Source organism: Triturus cristatus, chromosome 3_2 (genome assembly GCF_964204655.1).
Source record: "Triturus cristatus chromosome 3_2, aTriCri1.1, whole genome shotgun sequence".
Classification (NCBI taxonomy): domain Eukaryota; kingdom Metazoa; phylum Chordata; class Amphibia; order Caudata; family Salamandridae; genus Triturus; species Triturus cristatus.
The window spans coordinates 1,066,688,316-1,066,706,541 of NC_140584.1; the positions used below are offsets into that span (position 1 = coordinate 1,066,688,316).

General features: G+C 42.5%; 1 protein-coding gene across 1 annotated transcript in view; it reads left to right on the forward strand.

Annotated features, from left to right (window-relative positions):
* LOC146859134 (uncharacterized) overlaps nucleotides 1–18,226 on the forward strand; it is a 2,052,335-nt gene that overhangs the window by 479,250 nt on the left and 1,554,859 nt on the right. The window lies entirely within an intron of this gene.

Below are 18,226 nucleotides of genomic sequence, written 5' to 3' on the forward strand. Positions count from 1 at the left end.
GTGTTTGCGATGCATCTCACAGGAAAAGAGATACGACATTCAGAGGTGTTTGCGATGCATGTTATAGGAAGAGAGATGTGACATTGAGAGGTGTTTGTGATGCATCTCACGGGAAGAGAGATACGATATTTAGAGGTGTTTGCAATGTATTTTATATAAGGAGAGATATGACACTGAGAGGTGTTTGCGATGCATCTCGTAGGAAGAGAGAATTGATATTAAAAGGTGTTTGCAATGCATCTCACGGCAAGAAAGATACGACACTCAGAGGTGTTTGCAATGCATGTTATAGGAAGAGAGATATGACATTCAGAGGTGTTTGCGATACATGTCATCGGAAGAGAGATATGACATTGAGAGGTGTCTGTAATGCAGTTCATAGGAAAAAAGATATAACATTGAGAGGTGTTTGCCATACATCTCATTTGAAGGGAGATATGACATTTGGAGATGTTTTTGATGCATCTCCTAGGAAGAGGGATATGACATTGAGAGGTGTTTGCGATACATCTCATAGGAACAGAGCTATGACATTGAGAGTTGTTAGCGATGAATCTCAAAGGAACAGAGATATGATATTGAGAGGTGTTTACGATACATTTCTTTCGAAAGAGAGATATGACATTGAGAGGTGTTTGCAATGTATCTCAGGGGAAGAGAGATACGACATTCAGAGGTGTTTGCATTGCATCTCGTAGGAAGAGAGATATGACAATAAAAGGTGTTTGCAATGCATCTCACGGCAAGAAAGATATGACATTCAGAGGTGTTTGCAATGCATGTTATAGGAAGTGAGATATGACATTGAGAGGTGTTTGCGATGCATCTCACAGGAAGAGAGATGTGACATTTAGAGATGTTTGTGTTGCACCTCATAGGAAGAGAGATATGACATTGAGAGTTGTTTGCAATACATCTCATCGGAAGAGAGAGATGACATTGAGAGGTGTTTTCAATGCATCTCACGGGAAGAGAGATACGACATTGAGATGTGTTTGCTATGCATGTTATAGGAAGAGAGATATGACACTGAGAGGTGTTTACGATGTATTTCCTAGGAAGAGAAATATGGCATTAAGAGGTGTTTGCAATGCATCTCATGGGAAGAGAGATAGGACATTCAGAGGTGTTTGCGATGCAGTTCATAGGAAGAGAGATATCACATTAAGAGGTGTTTGCTATACATCTCATAGGAACACAGATATGACATTGAGAGGTGTTTGCAATGTATCTCAGGGGAAGAGAGATACGACATTCAGAGGTGTTTGCATTGCATCTCGTAGGAAGAGAGATATGACAATAAAAGTTGTTTGCAATGCATCTCACGGCAAGAAAGATACGACATTCAGAGGTGTTTGCAATGCATGTTATAGGAAGTGAGATATAACATTGAGAGGTGTTTGCGATGCATCTCACAGGAAGAGAGATGTGACATTTAGAGATGTTTGTGTTGCACCTCATAGGAAGAGAGATATGACATTGAGAGGTGTTTGCAATACATCTCATCGGAAGAGAGAGATGACATTGAGAGGTGTTTTCAATGCATCTCACGGGAAGAGAGATACGACATTGAGAGGTGTTTGCTATGCATGTTATAGGAAGAGAGATATGACACTGAGAGGTGTTTACGATGTATTTCCTAGGAAGAGAAATATGGCATTAAGAGGTGTTTGCAATGCATCTCATGGGAAGAGAGATAGGACATTCAGAGGTGTTTGCGATGCAGTTCATAGGAAGAGAGATATCACATTGAGAGGTGTTTGCTATACATCTCATAGGAACACAGATATGACATTGAGAGGTGTTTAGGATGCATCTCAAGGGAAGAGAGATACAACATTCAAAGGTATTTGCAATGCATCTTCTAGGAAGAGAGATATGACATTGAGAGGTGTTTGTGATACATCTCATCGGCGGTGAGATATGACATTGAGAGGTGTTTGAATTGCATCTCAGGGGAAGAGATACGACATTCAGTGGTGTTTGTAAAGGATGTTATAGGAAGAGAGAGATGACATTGAGAGGTGTTTGCGCTGTATCTCACAGGAAGAGAGATGTGACATTCAGAGGTGATAGCGATACTTCTCATTTGAAGAGAGATATGACATTTGGAGATGTTTTTGATGAATCTCCTAGGAAGAGGGATATGACATTGAGATGTGTTTGCGATACATCTTTTAGGAACAGAGATATGACATTGAGAGGTGTTAGCGATGAATCTCATAGAAACAGAAATATGACATTATGAGGTGTTTGCAATGCATGTCACAGGAAGAGAGATCTGACATTCAGAGATGTTAGTGATGCTTGTTATAGGAAGAGAGATGACATTGAGAGGTGTTTGTGGTACATCTCATAGGAACAGATATATGACATTGAGAGGTGTCTGTAATGCAGTTCATAGGAAGAAAAATTTCACATTGAGAGGTGTTTGCGATGCATCTCACGGGAAGAGAGAAATGACACTCAGAGGTGTTTGTGATTCATGTTATAGGAAGAGAGATATGACATTTGGAGATGTTTTTGATGCATCTCATAGGAAGAGGGATATGACATTGAAAGGTTTTTGCAATACATCTCATAGGAACAGAGATATGACATCGAGAGGTGTTTGCGATGCATCTCTTAGGAACCGAGATATGACATTGAGAGGTGTTTGCGATGCATTTCACCGGAAAAGAGATATGACATTGAGAGGTGTTTACGATGCATTTCACGGGAAGAGAGATACGACATTCAGAGGTGTTTGCTACGCATGTTATAGGGAATAATATGACATTCAGAGGTGTTTGCGCTACATCTCATCGGAAGAGAGATATGACATTGAGAGCTGTTTGCGATGCATGTTATAGGAAGATAGATATGACATTGAGAGGTGTTTGTAATGCATCTCACAGGAAGAGAGATATGACATTCAGAGGTATATGCGATGCATGTTACAAGAAGAGAGATATGACTTTAAGAGATGTTTTCGATGCATCTCACGGGAAGAGAGATATGACATTCAGTGGTGTTTGTGTTTGCATCTCGCAGGAAGTGAGATTTGACATTTAGAGGTGTTTGCGATACATCTCATCGGAAGAGAGATATGACATTGAGAGGTGTTTTCAATGCATCTCATGGGAAGAGAGAATCGACATTGAGAGGTGTTTGCTATGGATGTTATAGGAAGAGCGATATGACACCGAGAAGTGTTTGCGATGTAACTCCTAGGAAGAGAGATATGGCATTAAGAGGTGTTTGCAATGCATCTCACGGTAAGAGAGATACGACATTGAGAGGTGTTTGCGCTAGATGTCATCGGAAGAGAGATATGACATTGAGAGGTGTTTTCAATGCATCTCAGGGGAAGAGAGATACGACATTCAGATAAATGACATTGAGAGGTGTTTGTAATGCATCTCGCAGGAAGAGAGAAATGACATTCAGAGGCATATGCGATGCATGTTATAAGAGGAGAAATATGACATTGAGAGATGTTTTCATGCATCTCACGGGAAGAGAGATATGACAATCAGAGGTGTTTGCGTTTCATCTCGCAGGAAGAGAGATATGACATTGAGAGGTGTTTTCAATCCATCTCACGGGAAGAGAGATACGACATTCAGAGATGTTTGTGATGCAGTTCATAGGAAGAGAGATATGACATTGAGAGGTGTTTGCGATACATCTCATAGGGACACAGATATGACATTCAGAGGTGTTTGTGATGCATGTTATAGGAAGAGAAATATGACAATGAGAGGTGTTTAGGATGCATCTCACTGGAAGAGAGATATGATATTGAGAGGTGTTTGCAATGCATCTCAGGGGAAGCGAGATATGACATTCAGAGGTCTTTGCGATGCAAGTTATAGGAAGAGAGATATGACATTAAGAGGTCTTTGCGATGCAAGTTATAGGAAGAGAGATATGACATTAAGAGGTGTTTGCACTGCATTTCACGGGAAGAGAGATACGACATTCAGAGGGGTTTGCGATTCAGTTCATAGGAAGAGAGATATCACATTAAGAGGTGTTTGCCATACACCTCGTAGGAACACAGATATGACATTGAGAGGTGTTTGCGATGCAGCTTATAGGAATAAAGTATTGACATTGAGAGGTGTTTGCGATGCATCTCACAGGAAGAGAGATATGACATGCCGAGGTGCTTGTGATGCATGTTAAAGGAAGATAGATATGACATTAGGAGGTGTTTGCAATGCATCTCACGGGAAGAGAGATATGACATTCAGAGATGTTTGCGATGCAGTTCATAGGAAGAGAGATATCACTTTGTTAGGTGTTTGCGATACATCTCATAGGAACACAGATATGACATTGAGAGGTGTTTTACGATGCTGTTAATAGGAAGAGAGATATCACATGGAGAGGTGTTTGCGATGCAGCTTATTGGAATAAATATATGACATTGAGAGGTGTTTGCGATGCATCTCATGCGAAGAGAGATATGACATTCCGAGGAGTTCGTGATGCATCTTATAGGAAGAGAGATATGACGTTGAGAGGTGTTTGCGATACCTCTCACCGGGAAAGAGATATGACATTGAGAGGTGTTTAGGATGCATCTCACGGGAAGAGAGATATGGCATCCATAGGTGTTTGCAATGCGTCTTCTAGGAAGAGATATTTGACATTGAGAGGTGTTTGCGATACATCACATCGGCGGAGAGATACGACATTCAGAGGTGTTTGTTAAGCATTTTATAGGAAGAGAGATATGACACTGAGAGGTGTTTGCGATGCATCTCACAGGAAGAGAGATACGAAATTCAGAGGTGTTTGCGATGCATGTTATAGGAAGAGAGATCTGACATTGAGAGGTGTTTGCGATGCATCTCATGGGAAGAGAGATATGACATTCAGAGGTGTTTGTGATGCATGTTATACGAATAGAGATATGACATTGAGAGGTGTTCGCTATACATCTCACCCGAAGAGAGATATGACATTGAGAGGTGTTTACGATGCATCTCATGGGAAGAGAGATACGATATTCAGAGGTGTTTGCGATGCATCTCCTAGCAAGAGAGATATGATATTCAGCGGTGTTTACAATGCATTTCACGGTAAGAGAGATAGGACATTTAGAGGTGTTTGCGATGCATGTTTTAGGGAGAGATATGACATTGAGAGGTGTTTGCGAAACTTATCACCGGAAGAGAGATGTGACATTCAGAGGTGTTTGCGCTGAATGTTATAGGAAGAAAGATATGACATTGAAAGGTGTTTGCAATGCATCTCAGGGGAAGAGATATACAACATTCGGAGGTGTTTGCTCTGCAATTTATAGGAAGAGAGATATGACTTTGAGAAGTGTTTGCGATGCAGCTCACGGGACGAGAGATACGACATTCAGAAGTGTTTGCGTTGCATCTCGTAGGAAGAGAGATATGACATTGAGAGGTGTTTACAATGCATTTCACAGGAAGAGAGATACGACATTCAGAGGTGTTTGCAATGCATGTTATAGGGAGGGATGTGACATTGAGGGGTGTTTGCGATACATCTCACAGGAAGAGAGATGTGACATTCAGAGGTGTTTGCGCTGAATCTTATAGGAAGAAAGATATGACCTTGAAAGGGGTTTGTGATGCATCTCACTGGAAGAGAGATATGACATTGAGAGGTGTTTGTGCTACATCTCATCGGATGAGAGATATGACATTGAGAGGTGTTTGCAATGCTTCTCAGGGGAAGAGAGATACGACATTCAGAGGTGTTTGCGATGCATGTTATAAGTAGAGATATATGACTTTGAGGGATGTTTTCTATGCATCTCACGGGAAGAGAGATATGACATTGAGAGGTGTTTGTGTTGCATCTCGTAGGAAGAGTGATCTGACATTGAGAGGTGTTTGCGATACATCTCATCGGAAGAGAGATATGACATTGAGAGGTGTTTTCAATGCATCTCACAGGAAGAGAGATACAACATCGAGAGGTGTTTGCTATGATTGTTATAGAAAGAGAGATATGACACTGAGAGGTGTTTGCGATGTATCTCCTAGGAAGATATATATGACATTAAGAGGTGTTTGCAATGCATCTCACGGGAAGAGAGATACGACATTCAGAGATGTTTGCGATGCAGTTCATAGGAAGAGAGATATCACTTTAAGAGGTGTTTGCGATACATCTCAAAGGAACACAGATATGACATTGAGAGGTGTTTGCGATGCAGCTCATAGGAATAGAGATATGACATTGAGAGGTATGTGCGATGCATCTCACGGGAAGAGTGATATGACATTCAGAGGTGTTTGTGATGCATGTTATAGGAAGAGAGATATGACGTTGAGAGGTGTTTAGGATGCATCTCACGGGAAGAGAGATATGGCATTGAGAAGTGTTTAGGATGCAACTCACGGGAAGAGAGATACGATATTCAGAGGTGTTTGCGATGCATCTCCTAGGAAGAGAGATATGAAATTCTATTCAGAGGTGTTTGCGATACCTCTCATCACAAGAGAAATATGACATTGAGAGGTGTTTGCAATGCATCTCAGGGGAAGCGAGATATGACAATAAGAGGTGTTTGCGATGCAAGTTAAAGGAAGAGAGATATGACATTAAGAGGTGTTTGCAATGCATGTCACGGTAAGAGAGATACGACATTCAGAGGTGTTTGCGATGCATTTCATAGGAAGAGAGATATCACATTGAGAGGTGTATGCGATGCATTTCACGGGAAGAGAACGGACATTCAGCGGTGTTTGTGACGCATGTTATAGGAAGAGAGATATGACGTTGAGAGGTGTTTGCGATGCATCTCACAGGAAGAGAGATATGGCATTTAAAGGTGCTTGCGATGCAGTTCATATGACAAGAGAAATCACAATGAGAGGTGTTTGCGATGCATCGTATAGGAACCGAGATATGACATTGAGAGGTGTTTGCGATGCAGCTCATAGGAATAGAGATATGACATTGAGAGGTATGTGCGTATGTACCATGCATCTCACAGGAAGAGTGATATGATATTCAGAGGTGTTTGTGATGCATGTTATAGGAAGAGAGATATGACGTTGAGAGGTGTTTAAGATGCATCTCACGGGTAGAGAGATATGAAATTGAGAAGTGTTTAGGATGCATCTCACGGGAAGAGAGATACGATATTCAGAGGTGTTTGCGATGCATCTCCTAGGAAGAGAGATAGGATATTCAGAGGTGTTTGCGATACCTCTCATCAGAAGAGAAATATGACATTGAGAGGTGTTTGCAATGCATTTCAGGGGAAGCGAGATATGACATTCAGAGGTGTTTGCGATGCAAGTTATTGGAAGAGAGATATGACATTGAGAGGTGTTTGCGATGTATTTACTAGGAAGAGAGATATGACATTAAGAGGTGTTTGCAATGCATGTCACGGTAAGAGAGATACGACATTCAGAGGTGTTTGCGATGCAGTTCATATGACGAGAGAAATCACATTGAGAGTTGTTTGCGATACATCTCATAGGAACCGAGATATGACATTGAGAGGTGTTTGCAATGCATGTCACGGGAAGAGAGATATGACATTCAGAAATGTTTGTGATGCATGTTATTGGAAGAGAGATATGACATTTGGAGAAGTTTTTGATGCATCTCATAGGAAGAGGGATATGACATTGAAAGGTTTTTGCAATACATCTCATAGGAACAGAGATATGACATCGAGAGGTGTTTGCGATGCATCTCATAGGAACCGAGATATGACATTGAGAGGTGTTTGCAATGCATGTCACGAGAAGAGAGATATGACATTCAGAAATGTTTGGGATGCATGTTATTGGAAGAGAGATATGACATTCAGAGATGTTTGCGATACATCTTATAGGAACAGAGATATGACATTGAGAGGTGTTTGCGATGCATCTCACGGGAAGAGCGATATGACATTCAGAGGTGTTTGCTAAGCCTGTTATAGGAAGAGAGATTTAACATTGAGAGCTGTTTGCTATACATCTCACCTGAAGAAAGATAGGACATTGAGACGTGTTTACGATGCATCTCACGGGAAGAGAGATACAACATTCAGAGGTGTTTGCGATGCATCTCCTAGGAAGAAAGATATGATATTCAGAGGTGTTTGCAATGCATCTCAGGGGAAGTGAGATATGACATTCAGAGGTGTTTGTGATGCAAGTTATAGGAAGAGAGTATGACATTGAGAGGTGTTTGCAATGCATTTCAGGGGAAGTGAGATATGACATTCAGAGGTATTTGCGTTGCATCTCGTAGGAAGAGATATATGACATTGAGAGAGGTTTGCGATACATCTCACCGGAAAAGAGATATGACATTGAGAGGTGTTTACGATGCATCTCACAGGAAGAGAGATACTACATTCAGAGATGTTTGTGATGCATCTTATAGGAAGAGAGATATGCTACTGAGAGGTGTTTGCGTTGAATCCCGTAGGAAGAGATATATGACATTGAGAGGTGTTTGCAATACATCTCATCGGAAGAGAGCTATGACAATGAGAGGTGTTTGCTTTGCATGTTATGGGAAGAGAGATAGGACACTGAGAGGTGTTTGCGATGGATTTCCTAGGAAGAGAGATATAACATTAAGAGGTGTTTGCAATGCATCACACGGGAAGAGAGATACGACATTCAAAGGTGTTTGCGATGCATGTTATAGGAAGGGAGATATGACATTGAGAGGTGTTTGCGATGCATCTTACGGGAAGAGAGATGTGACATTCAGAGGTGTTTGCGATGCATGTTATTGGAAGAGAGGTATGACATTAAGAGGTGTTTGCGATGCATCTCATGGAAGGAGAGATATGACATTGAGAGGTGTTTGTGATCCATCTCGTGGGAAGAGAGATATGACATTGAGAGGTGTTTGTGATGCATCTCGTGGGAAGAGAGATATGACATTGAGAGGTGTTTGCGATACATCTCATTGGAAGAGAGATATGACTTTGAGAGGTGTTTACGATGCATCTCACGGGAAGAGAGATACGACATTCACAGGTGTTTGGGTTGCATCTCGTAGGAAGAGAGATATGACATTGAGAGGTGTTTACAATGCATTTGACAGGAAGAGCGAAATGACATTCAGAGGTGTTTGCGATGCATGTTATAGGAAGAGAGATTAGACATTGAGAGGTGTTTGTGATACATCTCACTGGAAAAGAGATATGACATTGAGAGGTGTTTACGATGCATCTCACGGGAAGAGAGATACCACATTCAGAGGTGTTTGTGATGCATGTTATAGGAAGAAAGATATGATACTGAGAGGTGTTTGCGTTGAAACCTGTAGGAAGAGAGATATGACATTGAGAGGTGTTTGCGATACATCTCATCGGAAGAGAGCTATGAAATTGAGAGGTGTTTGCTTTGCATGTTATGGGAAGAGAGATAGGACATTAAGACGTGTTTGCGGTGCATTTCATAGGAAGAGAGATATGACATTAAGAGGTGTTTGCAATGCATCTCAGGGGAAGAGAGATACGACATTCAGAGGTGTTTGGGATGCATGTTATAGGAAGATAGATATGACATTGAGAGGTGTTGCAATGCATCTCACAGAAAGAGAGATACGACATTCATAGGTTTTTGCGATGCATGTTATAGGAAGATATATTTGACTTTGAGAGATGTTTTCGATGCATCTCACAGGAAGAGAGATATGACATTGAGAGGTGTTTGCGATACATCTCATCGGAAGAGAGATATGACATTGAGAGGTGTTTCCAATGCATCTCACGGGAAGAGAGATACGACATTGAGAGGTGTTTGGTATGCATGTTATGGGAAGAGAGATAGGACATTGAGACGTGTTTGCGATGCATTTCATAGGAAGAGAGATATGACATTAAGAGGTGTTTGCAATGCATCTCAGGGGAAGAGAGATACGACATTCAGAGGTGTTTGTGATGCATGTTACAGGAAGAGAGATATGACGTTGAGAGGTGTTTGGGATGCATCTCACGGGAAGAGAGATAAGACATTCAGGGGTGTTTGCGATGCATGTTATAGGAAGAGAGATATGACATTGAGAGGTGTTTGCAATGCATCTCATGGGAAGAGAGATATGATATTCAGAGGTTTTTGCGATACCTCTCATCGGAAGAGAAATATGACATTGAGAGGTGTTTGCAATGCATCTTAGGGGAAGTGAGATATTACATTCAGAGGTGTTTGCGATGCAGGTTATAGGAAGAGAGATATGACATTGAGAGGTGTTTGCGATGTATCTCCTAGGAAGAGAGATATTACATTAAGAGGTGTTTGCAATGCATGTCACGGTAAGAGAGATACGGCATTCAGAGGTGTTTTTGCGATGTAGTTCATAGGATGAGAGATATCAGATCGAGAGGTGTTTGCGATACATCTCATAGGAACACAGATATGACATTGAGAGGTGTTTGCGATGCATCTCACGGTAAGAGAAATGACATTCAGAGGTGTTTGTGATGCATGTTATAGGAAGAGAGATATGACGTTGAGAGGTGTTTGTGATACATCTCACCGGAAAAGAGATATGACATTGAGAGGTGTTTAGGATGCATCTCACGGGAAGAGAGATACGACATTCAAAGGTGTTTGCGATGCATCTTCCAGGAAAAGCGATATGAAATTAAGAGGTGTTTGCGATACATCTCATTAGAAGAGAAATATGACATTGAGAGGTGTTTTCAATGCGTCCCACGGGAAGAGAGATACGACATTCAGAGATGTTTGCGATGCAGTTCATAGGAAGAGAGATATGACATTGAAAGTTATTTGCGATGCAGCTCATAGGAATAGAGATATGACATTGAGAGGTGTTTGCGATGCATCTCACGGGAAGAGAGATACTACATTGAGAGGTGTTTGGTATGCATGTTATAGGAAGAGAGATATGACACTGAGAGGTGTTTGAGAGGTATCTCCTAGGAAGATAGATATGACATTAAGAGGTGTTTGCAATGCGTCTCACGGGAAGAGAGATACGACATTCAGAGATGTTTGCGATGCAGTTCATAGGAAGAGAGATATGACATTGAGAGGTGTTTAGGATGCATCTCATAGGAACTGAGATATGACATTGAGTGGTGTTTGCAATGCATGTCACGGGAAGAGAGAGATGACATTCAGAGATGTTTGGTATGCATGTTATTGGAAGACAGATATGACATTGACAGATGTTTGCGATACATCTTATAGGAATAGAGAGATGACATTGAGATGTGTTTGCGATGCAGTTCATGTGAAGAGAGAAATCACATTGAGAGGTGTTTGCAATACATCTCATAGAAAGAGAGATATGAGATTGAGAGGTGTTTACGATGCATCTGAGGGGAAGTGAGATATTACATTCAGAGGTGTTTGCGATGCATCTCATATGAACAGAGATATGACATTGACAGGTGTTTGCAATGCATGTCACAGGGAGTGAGATATGACATTCAGAGATGTTTGCGATACATCTCATAGGAACTGAGATATGAGGTGTTTGCGATGCATCTCACGGGAAGAGCGATATGACATTCAGATGTGTTTGTGATGCATGTTATAGGAAGAGAGATTAGACATTGAGAGGTGTTTGCGATACATCTCACCGGAAAAGAGATATGACATTGAGAGGTGTTTACGATGCATCTCTCGGGAAGAGAGATACCACATTCAGAGGTGTTTGTGATGCATGTTATAGGAAGAGAGATATGATACTGAGAGGTGTTTGCGTTGAAACCTGTAGGAAGAGAGATATGTCATTGAGAGGTGTTTGCGATACATCTCATCGGAAGAGAGCTATGAAATTGAGAGGTGTTTGCTTTGCATGTTATGGGAAGAGAGATAGGACACTGAGAGGTGTTTGCGATGCATTTCCTAGGAAGAGAGATATGACATTAAGAGGTGTTTGCAATGCATCACACGGAAAGAGAGATACGACATTCAAAGGTGTTTGCGATGCATGTTATAGGAAGGGAGATATGACATTCAGAGGTGTTTGCAATGCATCTCACAGGAAGAGAGATGTGACATTCAGAGTTGTTTGCGATGCATGTTATAGGAAGAGAGGTATGACATTAAGAGGTGTTTGCGATACATTTCATGGAAGGAGAGATATGACATTCAGAGGTGTTTGCAATGCATCTCACAGGAAGAGAGATACGACATTCAGACATTATTCAGAGGTGTTTGCGATGCTGTTTTTGATGCTCGTCACGGGAAGAGAGATATGACATTGAGAGGTGTTTGCGATACATCTTATCGGAAGAGAGATATGACATTGAGAGGTGTTTTCAATGCATCTCACGGGAAGAGAGATACGACATTGAGAGGTGTTTGGTATGCATGTTATAGGAAGATAGATATGATATTAAGAGGTGTTTTCAATGCGTCCCACGGGAAGAGAGATACGACATTCAGCGATGTTTGCGATGCAGTTCATAGGAAGAGAGATATGACATTGAGAGGTATTTGCGATGCAGCTCATAGGAATAGAGATATGACATTGAGAGGTATTTGTGATGCATCTTACGGGAAGAGAGATATGACATTCAGAGGTGTTTGTGATGCATGTTACAGGAAGAGAGATATGACGTTGAGAGGTGTTTGCGATTCATCTCACCGGAAAAAAGATATGACATTGAGAGGTGTTTACGATGCATCTCACGGGAAGGGAGATACCACATTCAGAGGTGTTTGTGATGCATGTTATAGGAAGAGAGATATGATACTGAGAGGTGTTTTCGTTGAAACCTGTAGGAAGAGAGATATGTCATTGAGAGGTGTTTGCGATACATCTCATCGGAAGAGAGCTATGAAATTGAGAGGTGTTTGCTTTGCATGTTATGGGAAGAGAGATAGGACACTGAGAGGTGTTTGCGATGCATTTCCTAGGAAGAGAGATATGACATTAAGAGGTGTTTGCAATGCATCACACGGGAAGAGAGATACGACATTCAAAGGTGTTTGCGATGCATGTTATAGGAAGGGAGATATGACATTCAGAGGTGTTTGCAATGCATCTCACAGGAAGAGAGATGTGACATTCAGAGTTGTTTGCGATGCATGTTATAGGAAGAGAGGTATGACATTAAGAGGTGTTTGCGATACATTTCATGGAAGGAGAGATATGACATTCAGAGGTGTTTGCAATGCATCTCACAGGAAGAGAGATACGACATTCAGACATTATTCAGAGGTGTTTGCGATGCTGTTTTTGATGCATCTCACGGCAAGAGAGATATGACATTGAGAGGTGTTTGCGATACATCTTATCGGAAGAGAGATATGACATTGAGAGGTGTTTTCAATGCATCTCACGGGAAGAGAGATACGACATTGAGAGGTGTTTGGTATGCATGTTATAGGAAGATAGATATGACATTAAGAGGTGTTTTCAATGCGTCCCACGGGAAGAGAGATACGACATTCAGAGATGTTTGCGATGCAGTTCATAGGAAGAGAGATATGACATTGAGAAGTATTTGCGATGCAGCTCATAGGAATAGAGATATGACATTGAGAGGTATTTGCGATGCATCTTACGGGACGAGAGATATGACATTCAGAGGTGTTTGTGATGCATGTTACAGGAAGAGAGATATGACATTGAGAGGTGTTTGCAATGCATCTCATGGGAAGAGAGATATGATATTCAGAGGTGTTTGTCATGCATGTTATAGGCGGAGAGATATGACATTGAGAGTTGTTTACGATGGATCTCACGGGAAGAGAGATACGACATTCAGAGGTGTTTGCGATGCATCTCCTAGGAAGAGAGATATGATATTCAGAGGTTTTTGCGATACCTCTCATCGGAAGAGAAATATGACATTGAGAGGTGTTTGCAATGCATCTGAGGGGAAGTGAGATATTACATTCAGAGGTGTTTGCGATGCAGGTTATAGGAAGAGAGATATGACATTGAGAGGTGTTTGCGATGTATCTCCTAGGAAGAGAGATATAACATTAAGAGGTGTTTGCAATGCATGTCACGGTAAGAGAGATACGACATTCAGAGGTGTTTGCGATGTAGTTCATAGGATGAGAGATATCACATCGAGAGGTGTTTGCGATACATATGACATTGAGAGGTGTTTGTGATGCATGTTATAGGAAGAGAGATATGACGTTGAGAGGTGTTTGTGATACATCTCACCGGAAAAGAGATATGACATTGAGAGGTGTTTAGGATGCATCTCACGGGAAGAGAGATACGACATTCAAAGGTGTTTGCGATGCATCTTCCAGGAGCAGCGATATGAAATTAAGAGGTGTTTGCGATACATCTCATTAGAAGAGAAATATGACATTGAGAGGTGTTTGCAATGCATCTCAGGGGAAGTGAGATATGACATTCAGAGGTGTTTGCGATGCAAGTTATAGGAAGAGAGATATGACATTGAGAGGTGTTTGCGATACATCTCACCGGAGGAGAGATATGACATTCAGAGGTGTTTGCGTTGCATCTCGTAGGAAGAGAGATATGACATTGAGAGGTGTTTGCGATACATCTCACCGGAGGAAAGATATGACATTCAGAGGTGTTTGCGTTGCATCTCACGGGAAGAGAGATACCACATTTAGAGGTGTTTGCGATGCATGTTAAAGGAAGAGAGGTATGGCATTGAGAGGTGTTTGCGATACATCTCACGGGAAGCGAGATATGACATTCAGAGGTGTTTGCGTTGAATCGCGTAGGAAGAGAGATTTGACATTGAGAGGTGTTTGTGATACATCTCATCGGAAGAGAGATATGACATTGATTGGTGTTTGCTTTGCATGTTATGGGAAGAGAGATAGGACACTGAGATGTGTTTGCGATGCATTTCCTAGGAAGAGAGATATGACATTAAGAGGTGTTTGCAGTGCATCACACGGGAAGAGAGATACGACATTCAAAAGTGTTTACGATGCATGTTATAGGAAGAGAGATATGACATTGAGAGGTGTTTGCGATACATCTCATCGGAAGAGAGATATGACATTGAGAGGTGTTTGCGTTGCATTACACGGGAAGAGAGATACGACATTGAGAGGTGTTTGCTATGCATGGTATAGGAAGAGAGATATGACACTGAGAGTTGTTTGCGATGCATCTCATTGAACCCGAGATATGACATTGAGAGGTGTTTGCGATGCATCTTATAGGAAAAGAGATATGACATTAGGAGGTGTTTGAGATGTATGTCTTAGGTAGAGGGATATAACATTCAGAGGTATTTGCAATGCATCCCATAGAAAGAGAGATATGACACTGAGAGGTGTTTCTGATGCATCTCATACTAAGAGAGATATCACATTGAGAGGTGTTTGAGATGCCTGCTGTTAGACTTGGGGGTCTCTAGTTGGCACAGGTATGCACTTGTGACAAATAGGAACCCTCTCCTCTAGTCAGGGTAAGGGGGTACACTCCTAAAATAACCCCTGCTCACCCCCTTGGTAGCTTGGCACGAGCAGACAAGCTTATCTCAGAGGCAGTGTGTAAAGCATTTGTGAACACATACAGTAACCAAGTGACAACACTACAGATGGACACCACACAGGATCTATATAAAAAATAAGTATTCTTTATATAGATTTACCACAAGACCATTAAACGACAAAAATACACAATACTATAGAATTTTGCTTAGTTCTCTTTAATTCTTAAATGCAACACTTTAAGTCAATGTACCTGTTAGATGCGACACGCAGGTACCGAAAGTGTTGCAATGATGTTGATGCGATGAAGTTTTTGGTGCAAAGAAATAAAGACGTGAAGATCTTCCAGATGCGGTACGCTTCTCCGATGTTGCGAGAAGACTCAACTCGATGCTTCAGCTGCAGCGGCGACACCCTTTACGCGATGCGACGACAGCGGCCTTGGCAGCGACACTCTTCTCCGACGTTTGCGAGACGCTTCCGCTCGATGCGATGTTGCAGCGGCGACACCCCTTTACGCGATTCGACGACAGCAGCTCCGATGGCGGCACGCTTCTCCGTGGATGCGAGGTGCTTTTCTTGATGCGGTGCAATGCGACAACTATGATGGCTGCGATGGCGACACGCTTCTTCCTCGATGCGAGACTCTTCTCTTGATGCGGTGCAATGCGTCAGCTACGATGGCTGCGATGGCGACACGCTTCTTCGGCATTGCGATACACTTCCTGGATGATGCGATGCTGCAGCGGCGACACACTTTACGAGATGCGACGACAACAGCTCCGACGGCGGCACGCTTCTCTTTCTTGAGTCGCGCTTCCAGCTCCTTGCGACACGCAGTCCCTCAGAAGGCCCAACAACAACAGCAGGCACTTCCAAACAACTCTGGGGACCTGGAGGGTGCAGTCTGTTGTTCGTGAGACTTCAGCAGGAGGCAAGCTCTTTTCCAAGCCCTTGGAGATTCTTCACAAGTTGAGCAAAAGTACACACAAAGTTCCTTTCTCCTCTCTTTGGCAGTAAGGCAACCACTGCAGGCCAATCCCCCAGGTTCAGGGATAGTTTCCTTCTCAGCTTCTTCTGGTTCCTCCCTGAGCAGAGGTTCTTCTTGTTTTCCCAAAGTGATCTAAATTCTTGGGATCATGGTCCCAATAATTATACCCCAAAATCCTTTGTCCTCTGAGGGCAGAGGGGCCTTTGCCCAGTCCGAACCAGTTCCTGAGCACTCTGTTTACCAGACTTCTCCTTTCCTTTCACAGTGTAGGACAGAAACATTAGACGCCCCACAGGAGGTGGAGCCAGTATTGTGGAAGGCAAGTACTGCCCTGGAGCACTTTGTTGACAGGATTCCTTCCCTTCATTCACTGTGCAGGGCAGAGACATCAGCCGCTGCCCAGGAGGTGGAGCCAGCATTGTGGTAGGCAGGCACAGCCCTATTCAAGGTTCAGGTGTGACCCCTCCCTCCCATCTAGATGCAGATCTCTCTATTCACCACTGGGCTGACTCATCCTGTCTCTTTGAATCCCCCAGCCCCGTCACTCACAGAAACCAGACAAAGTAATACACAGCCTAGCAGAGGCAGGTTTGAATGGTTAGACAAAAAAATACCTACTTTCTAGAAGTGGTATTTTCAAACAGTGAACGTTAAAACCAACTTCACTAAATTATGTATTTTATCATTCTGAGTTCAGGCATACTAAATTCGAATTTCTACCATGTTCCCTGAGTCAGTTAAGATTATAAAATGTAATAACCAAACTGCCCATTCTGGCCTATGGAGAACAGGTAGCCTTGCAATAGTGAAAAACAAGAATGGCTGTAATTCACTATTAGAACATGCCACACACACCAGGGCATGTCCTACCTTATACTTACAATGCACCCTGCCCTTGGGCCTACCAGAGGGGTGTCTAATATGAAGAAGAGGGAAGGTTTAGGGACTGGCAAGTGGGCGCACTTGCCCAGTCAGCATGACAGTACCAGACTGCACACAAGCTCTGCAATGGCAGACCTTAGACACACTTTTACAGACTGCTTCTGTGGGTGGCACAACCAGTGCTGCAAGCCCACCAGCAGCATTTGGATTTACAAGCCCTGGGCACTCCTGGTGCACTGTACTAGGGTCTGACAGGTAAACCAAACGAACCAATCATGGATTCACAAATCATACATCAATTTACAATAGGGAGCACTTGCACTGTGGCTCTGGACAGCAGTGGCACAGTGCCCTGAGCAACTATCACCAGCAAAAACATATGAGGCAACAGCGAAAAATGGAAGGGAGACCCACGCCAATGTGCCAGGTCTAACACCTGCCATAGGAAGAGGGATATGACGCTGGGAGGTGTTTTCGATGCATCTCGTAGGAAGAGAGATATGACACTGAGAGGTGTTGAGTGTTGACTTTAGCTTAAGTCCATCAAGAGGGGAGGACCACTTATCCTCTGGACCTGCTCTGTGTGAAACCTTTAAATATTATCACCGATTAATGTTACATAGAGTCATTCCTTAGGATGAGCCACCAGCAGGTCATAGATTGTGTCTCCTACATACAGCTGAGACACGAAAGGAAACACCCTTTGCCCCCATTATCCAGTGCTATGGGTGGATTTTTTCATGATAAGATCTTTACCTGATGAGGGGAGCGGAGAAAAATACTTATCAGTGGCCATTCAGTGTGTGTAGTACCTCAGGTATGACTTGTTGCCTTTTCTGTTTGTGGCCATAAGATCTGGGACAATTTCCCAGTAACCATGACGACCTCCGCAATCCTGAGCCCGTTTAGCAAATAATTTAAGCTGCCCCTTTTTAAAGAACAGTCCATCCGTAACTGTCCATTCTACTCTCAGAACCCACGACCTCTCCTG